Below are 8,457 nucleotides of genomic sequence, written 5' to 3'. Positions count from 1 at the left end.
TCCTAAGCAAGAGGAGAAGGAAAAAATAGATTTTAGAGGTAGGTGTATTAAGGAGAAGAAGGGAGCAATAGAGAGTAGCTTGCCAACTGAGCTAAAATGCTACATAAAAATAATATTGGATTTGATAAGATAACACAAGCACACACATACACAGTTTCCTACATTCTGAGTTTAGTCATAGATTCAGACAAGTGGTATCATTATGTTCTCGGCAGAAATGTTCACAGTTCAAGTTTGTTGGACTCTAGGACTCTGTGACTATGGACTCTAAGGACTCTAAGATCTACTGGAAGGAGAGAGAGAGAGAAAGAGAAGAAAGTGTTGAGAGGAAGAGAGTTTTCTCTGTTTATAGAGTAGTGTCCTTTTTTTTTTTGGATTTAAGAGTTTATTATGATTTATAGGTGTCATTTTAAAAACATCAGTCCATTAAACCATGTAGAAATAAATATGCAAAAAGTCTGCAAAACAAAACATACTTTAAACATGTTTAAGTAGAGGGATTATCTGAAATTCCGGATTTTTCAGTCACTTAGTTATTATGCTGTGGCCACCAAGTAATCCTTAACTTCAGTCGGAGTGAGCCTCCTGAATCCAGCTTCATTGCAGATGCCAACCTCTATGTTGTCTTCTGTCATTTGCCCTTCAAAGCTTCCCGTTAGGGTTAATATGGCTGTATGAATGGCATCTTCAAGTTCCAGGTCTTCATTATATCTTTTCTCGAGGAAAGTCTTCCCATTCACATAGTTCTTTCCCATTGCTGTAGCTTTCCAGGCAAAGTAAGCTCCAGATGGATCTGACTGAAATAAATCTGGTCGCCCCTCATTCCAACCACAAATTAGTATGGAAACTCCAAATGGACGAACACCACCTGACTGAGTGTATTCTTGCATCACTGAAGCTACTTTCTGTACCAGCTGAGCTGTGGGAATGGGTTCTTGGTAAATGAGATAGTATTGCTCAGCTAGTTTTCGAGCTCTGTGCATGAGCACTCTGTAATCTGGGCCCATGCCGCTATGCACTTTCAGTCTTTTTAAGCACTGGGTTTCTGTAAAATATCTCCTGTGAAAGAAAGTATTCATTTCTAAAAGTGACTGGATAACTATTGTTCATTGTTCTTGGTTAATAGTTTCCAGAAAGATTCCCAGGAGCTGATAGTTTATTCTAAGGATGAGAAAAAAAAAAAAAAAACCTACTATAATAATATAGAACTATCATAAAGGTCCAGACATGTTATTACTGATGGTTCTTCTGATACTTGTAGGTCTGAAGTAATATGAAATGGAGTCTTAGAAAAAAATATCTAGAACCCACTCAAGGAGGACTGTTATCTCCTCTTATTAGCAATTAAAGGAGGGAAACCAAGGGGAGATCTTAAAGATGATGGATCTTTGGTGCATTGACATGGCATTAGCAAAGAGTGTACTTCTTATCTAATAGGGAGAAAAGTTCAGTTCCGCTGGCCCACAGTTGACTCCCTACAAAGAACTCCATTAAGCCAGTGGTCAATCAAGGCCAGAAGAACTGTGATCGGCTGCACAGGTATTGCCTGTGGTATCTGTGAAAGGATTCAGCATCTCACTATACCATTATTTTATGCTCAAATTAGGATCTCTTTGAATAACTGAATTTGATCATTCAGGACCTTAAGCGGAAGTTTTAATCTTGCTGGATCTAGCCTGCAAGTTTTTGTGTCTCACAAAATATATTTCAAATATGTGAATTAGCAAAATTTGAAAGTCAAGAAATTCACAGTAAGTCTAGATTTCTTTCTTCTTATGGAAAAAAAAAAAGTAAAATATTGTAGCATCAGACCTTCTTCCCACATGGCAGGCATCAACTGTAGGTTGTAAGTTGCTCTTACCTGATTGACCCTGCAGACTTTGGAGACAGTGACCTCTGACGTTGCCAGTGGCCTTAGTTGTATTTTTGTTCCTGAGACAGAAGTAAATTGAATGTGAATGTGACTGACCACTCTTCTACTCCAGGCAATCTCCCCAAGAGTTTTCCTTGGGCAATTCTGTTCTTAGGCAGGAACAATTCTTAGTATGAAAATAAGTTATGATTTGAAGTGCTTATGTATGCTTCACTGAGAGAATCAGGAAGTAGATGGTTTGAGTTGTCTTCTGGATTTCAGGTTTTTTTTTTCCTTCTTGTTTCTATAGTAGACAATCATCACTTAAATAGCATTGTAGTGATTATGGCTTGATTGTTTTTAATAATTGTATCTCAAGACAGGTGAAGTAAGAAAATAGTGTGAAATCTACTTGTAATGAGGTGTTACTGTTCTGTGCTGGTAGCCTGAAACTTTGAGAACATTTGTTACCCAGAGATATATTAAAATTGAAACCCCCATAGAAACTAGAAACAGAGAATGGAATAGCAATAAAAAGTCCTAGTTATATGAGGGCTTTATTTAGAAGAATTTATGAAGATCAATTTTATTTAGCATTGTGGCATTGGAGTTTCCTGCAAGAGTTCTTCAGGAGAAGGGTGTTAAGGTAGGAATAAAGCCATTAAGCCATTAATCTTAAACAGCCCTGTGGGGCAGCTGTCAGAAAATCTAATTAATCTGGCCTAACTGAGTCCAAATATTAGGGTATATGAAATTTAGACTAAATCTACAGCCACAAATTATATTGACAGATTTAACCAGCTGAATACGCTTCATCAAAAACACTCAAATCACCTTTCAAGTTGTACACTAAAGAATTCCAAAGTATTTCGAATGGAAATGGGGAAACAAAGTCGATAATACTAACAGCAAGCATTTACTTAATAATGTGTTAAGCATTTTGCACATGTATCTCATTTAATAGTAGCAACCACTCAATAATAGAAGCTCTCAAATTATTCCCATTTGAAAGATGAGAAGCCAAAGTTTAGAAAAACTAAATAAATTGTCTGAGGTCATGTGGATAGTCAGAAAGAGATAAATCTGAGATACAAACTTTCCTGCATGCCTTACTATTCCCTATGTATAAGGGAAGAGTGGGGATTACTTAAACATACTACTATGGTCATCAACGGATTCTATCTTAGTGAGTTAAACAGATTTTTATTTTCCTACTCTATGATGGTCCCTAAGGCATTTATAGTCTAGTAAAATTACTCAGAGTCCCATTATTAGCCCTCCAAATTTGACCATTTTATTCTCTGATTCAACATTTTCTGTTTTCTTTCTGTTTTACTAATGATTTGAAGTTGTTTATCAGATGTGACAGAATTTCAACGATGAAGCTCTTTCTCTAGGAAAACCTTATAGATCTCTGCATGCAAAAGTCTCTTAATCTTAAATAGTCTAGTTGATTCTTATAGCAGTAATAATAATGATAACACTGGCAAAAACATCATCAGCAAACATTTTTTAAACACTTATTACGTGCCAGTACAAAGCCTAGGGATTATATACCATCAAATCTTCTATATTAACATGAAAAATTGCCCCCTGCCAAATAATATTCATTCATCCTTAAGAAGTATTTAATGCCATCTACATTCAGAGCAATATATGGAAAATGCAGTCTTCCCCATAGGTTTCTTGTGGAAAGTTTGTGATAAAATATAAATGAACATAAAAACAATAAATTCAGGAGAAGACAACGAATTCACAAGCTTTGAAATAAGATGAACCTGGAGTAGGGTTGCAAGAATAAGGAAATAAAAATGTAGGACATATTGTTAAATTTGAATTTCAGATAAAGGACAGTTTTGTTTTGTTTTTAGTATGAGAATATTCCAATTATTGTGTGTCCTTCCCTAGGTGTGTGACAGTGGACAATTTCTCTAGGTTTCTACTTATCCATTTGTGAAGATTTAGAATTTCTCTAAGTTTCCATTTATCCAGTTGTGACAATTAGAATTCAATGGCATATACGTAGCACTGTGTCTGCCACCAGGTAGGTTACGGATAACCAGTTGATTTTGAACATTTGAAGTATGAGATCCCTAAAGCATGTGAAGTTATTTTTTCCAAATGACTTCTAGCCATTAGCCTTTTAGTAGCTAACAACCAGTCTATGATTGTGGGGAGTTGAAGATCTAGACACTGAGTTCTAAAATTAAGGCATTTTGATATCATAATACCCAAACTCTTATTTTATGGATAAGAAAGAAACAGGAAATCAAATAAGCCTGCAGCCAGGATTAGTACATAAACCTTTTCAATATCCATTAAGAGTTCTTTGCAATGCAGCAACTTGTCTTATAGGAAATACTGTTGAAAAACAGTTAATTCAGTAGATTTATGCAAGGACACACACACACACACACACTCACGCACATGCACACACAGAGTGCTGGGAAGGCACAGCAAAATTCCAAATCTCCTTTTATAACTTGAATAATATTTTGTTCTATCATGCAGACACAGCCTCTGGTGGTATTTACCACAGCCTGTGGTATTTACCTAACTACAGCTGAGTTAATAAACACTAGTATTTTTAATCATTGCTAATAAAATGCTCTTCGAGTATGGGTTTTCATCACCAAGCACCATCATCCAGAATGTGAAAATGTGATGCATTTTGTATACTTGCTCAGCAAGCTTTTAAGTAACTTTGACTTCTCACCTTAGTAGTAAAAAATAACTTACCTCATAGCACTGACTTAAGTTCTTGTTGATAATTTATTTTTATCCTAACAAATGCTAAGGTCTTTTCTAATCAATGATGAGCATCTCACTTTTGCTAACACTGAGCTCTTCAATAGGCACTTTGCAAAGTGAGGCTCATTTGCATTCAACTAGTCATCACTCTGCAAGGTGTAATTTGTGTTTCTGATCATGAGTATAATTTTCCATTAACTTTGTTGCAACATAGAACATAAGTACTGATATTACTTTAACTCTAATCTATTATTTTTAATATATGACATCATTTTAAAAATTCAATCCAAACTTCTTTCTCAGGCTTATGAGCTGTTATTTTTGCAGACATTCAATTCTATTGTTTACTAGCTAAAGAGTTAAAATAACTTATTCTCATCAGACAGACCTGTATTTATATTTCAGTCCTGATACTAAAATGTATCACATTAGGCAAGCAACTTAAGTACTCTGGACTTCAGATTTCTTATTTGTAAAATGAGCACACTAACAGCATTCATGGCATAGGGATTATGTGAGGATAAAATGAAACAATGCATGGAAAGTACTTTACCTGGTGATGGACACAGATAATACCAAACGTAGTCAATATTTGTTTTCTCTTTTTTCAGTTATCATCATTGTTCTTTTAATTTTTCTCTTATTTTCTTGATTATTCTATCACTACTTTTAGTTTTTTTTTACATTTTACATTAGAGAAGATTATTTTATGAAAATATATGTGAATCTTGGAAGGGGTCAGGGGACTTTGGCAGAAGAATTAGGTAATAGAACTCCCTTAGTGGAAGGGAGTTTGTGGAGGAAAAAACAACAACAATGGAACCCAGTGCTATGATCATCCCCCAAAATTGTGCCATTTCCTTAGACACCTTTGTGGCATACTTAACTGATAATTGACGAACTGATACATTTCAGTTTGCACATGATTAGGAATAAAAAAAATGGGCTGACCTAGGTGTGATGACACTTAGTCGTTTGGTTCTAGGCCCATAGTTCTCCTGCTAAGCATGGAAAAAGATGGCTATTAGAGGCTGGTATTAGTCATTAGGATGGTCAAAAAGAAAGCACAGAAACTCTCATATGAAGAAATGTGAATGGATTTCAAGTTTAGAAGACATCTAAGTGGAGTTCAGAGAAGGTGCTTGACTTGGAAATAGAATTAATTGAGGTCACTTTGAGGTGCATCAGTCTAGAAGAAATTTGCTTTCAGGGGCATGAATCTCGATAATTAACACTCGTGATGGAAAAAAAGCCTCATTACAATGAAAGCAAGCTAGACTCAATTATTTTGTCAGGTCTGTAGTAGGTAAGATTTGAGAATACATTTCAGAAAGAACTGTTTCCCATTTATTCTTGCTTTCCATCCATTATAACATATATGACTTAGGCAATTAACAAAACAAAAATAACAAGAGTTTTTTGTAAAAAATCGATATAAATATACATGCAGGTTTATGTAGGGAAACTTAAAAGTTATTATTATTATGTAAGATTATGAATGAGATCATTAGGAGCACAGACACTGACAAGACTGAGTTTTAATCTTGGGCCACCACTTAGCAGCTGTGTGAATTTGACTGTTTTTTTAATTCTTCTCTACCAGTTTCATCATCTGTAACATGGGGATAATTATATTACTTACTGCATAGACTTGCTGATAGGATGAAGTGAGTTAATACATATAATATAGCTTAGAACAGAACCCAAGTGCACTGTAATTATTTAATTTTAGCTATTATATCACTGACTGAGATGGTGCAAGCCATTTCTTATATTGCCAATTTTTTTATTAATGCCTTGATATATTATGTATTTTTAAATTCCCTAAATATATTATTTATTCCAATGACTAGAACAGAGAACATAGCAGACAGAGGTTCAGATGGGTTGGTTGGATTAGTAAAGAGCCATTTGAATGTTATAATTTGAATCACACCCAGTAAGGAAAATTTATTTTTTTTTATATAATGTGCTTCTTACATACAGTCCTATTAATAAAACAATCTATTTTGGGTTTTTTTTGAGATTTGTGAGGTTTGTCAAAATGAATCTCTTCTTCTGGTTTGCTGAGTAGGTCTCAAGAATTGGAAATAATTTTAAAATATGTGACTGACAAGTTTTGAGCCATGTCATCATGACAACCGAACTAAGCAATATATCATTGTGATGAAGATGGCAGAGGAGGAACCAGGAGGGTGGGTAGCAGGAACAAAAAGAAAACAATGGTCTATGCTGAGATGATCAAATAACTCCAATTATCATTGACACTGATTTAAGGCCAAATTTACTCCCAAAATGCAGCATGCATTTTTTATATAATCATACAAATAATCCATTTACATACAGTGACCTTGTGATGGAAATCATATTTAAAATCTGCAACAAAAACATGTCCTTACTTGTCATTTCATAGTTTAATTTGCAAATGAATAGTAACATACATTTAAAAAGTTGGTGCTTCCTCCCTGTTATGCTACTATTTGCAAATAATAATAATTATTTTCGTGGCAATACTTACTGAGCAGTTACCGTGTGCTAAGTGCCATCCTAAATCTCACCTGTTGTTACTCTTTTAAATTTCCCAGTAATGCTATCAAGTGTACATTTTTATTGCCTTCAGTTATTATTTTTAGGGAACTAAGGCTTAAATTAGTTACTTGGCCAAGGTCACCCAGCTAATACTTGGCAGATCACGACTGAACCCAGGTCTTGATTCTCAACCTCTATGTAGTACTGTCAGAAATGGTGTGATGGATAGTGAAAGTTGGCCCAGAGCTCAAGGGTCATCTAGTAGTTCTCAGAATATGAGATGTCAACTCTGACCATATAAAATAGCTTTAAGTGGGGGCGCCTGGGTGGCTCAGTTGGTTAAGCGACTGCCTTCGGCTCAGGTCATGATCCTGGAGTCCCAGGATCGAGTCCCGCATCAGGCTCCCTGCTCGGCGGGGAGTCTGCTTCTCCCTCTGACCCTCCCCCCTCTCATGTGCTTGCTCTCTCTCATTCTCTCTCTCAAATAAATAAATGAAAAAAATCATAAAATAGCTTTAAGTGATTTATGAAATTGGCATCAAATGATAGTAAAGATGGGGACGTTATTCCCTGTTTAATTCTTTTTTTTCCTTATTTCATTTAAATTCAATTAGTTAACATATAATGTATCATTAGTTTCAGATGTAGAGTTCAGTAATTCATCAGTTGCTTATAATACCCAGTGCTCATTACATCATGTGCCTTCCTTAATGCCCATCACCCTGCTACCCCATCCCTCCACTCACCTCCCCACTCCCTGCTCAATTCTTGCTCAACCAGAATTATCTTGAGAAAGCATTAATCTGGTGATTGTTGCTCTAACTCCCTTGAAAATGAGATGATTTTTATTTTTTAGAGTGGTCCTAATAATTCATGGTCTTCAGCATCAGGTAACCAACAATGTCTAGATAGAATCAAGCAATATTTAGTTTGTTGTTGATGTATTTTCTTATTTTGTTTAGTTTGTTGTTGGTGCATTTTCTTTTTTTCACGAAAGATTTTATTTATTTACTTGAGAAGAGAGAGAGAGCACGGGCAGGGGGAGAGGGAGATGCAGGCTTCCTGCTGAGCCGGGAGGCTGATGGGGCTTGATCCCAGGGTCCTGGGATCATGACCTGAGCCAAAGGCAGATGCTTAACCAACTGAGCCACCCAGGTGCCCTGGTGTATTTTCTATCAATAGAAAAAAATTTCATTTGTAGAACTGATATAAAATGAAATTCACTTATGTAAGTAAAGGAATAGTGTAAGTTACATTTGGGTATAGTAATATCCTAATAGAAGTATGAAAACATGTAAAACTTGGAAAAGTTTGTATTTCAAACA

The 8,457-nt window shown here is 35.4% G+C and overlaps 1 pseudogene; it reads right to left on the bottom strand.

Moving 5' to 3' along the window:
- Positions 1-362: 362 nt before the first annotated feature.
- Positions 363-1,094, bottom strand: LOC102739318 (proteasome subunit alpha type-2 pseudogene; annotated as a pseudogene).
- Between the last annotated feature and the right edge of the window lie 7,363 nt (positions 1,095-8,457).

This window comes from Leptonychotes weddellii, chromosome 7 (genome assembly GCF_054177405.1).
Source record: "Leptonychotes weddellii isolate Sample4059 chromosome 7, ASM5417740v2, whole genome shotgun sequence".
Taxonomy (NCBI): Eukaryota; Metazoa; Chordata; class Mammalia; order Carnivora; family Phocidae; genus Leptonychotes; species Leptonychotes weddellii.
This window is presented reverse-complemented; position numbering and strand designations above follow the sequence as displayed.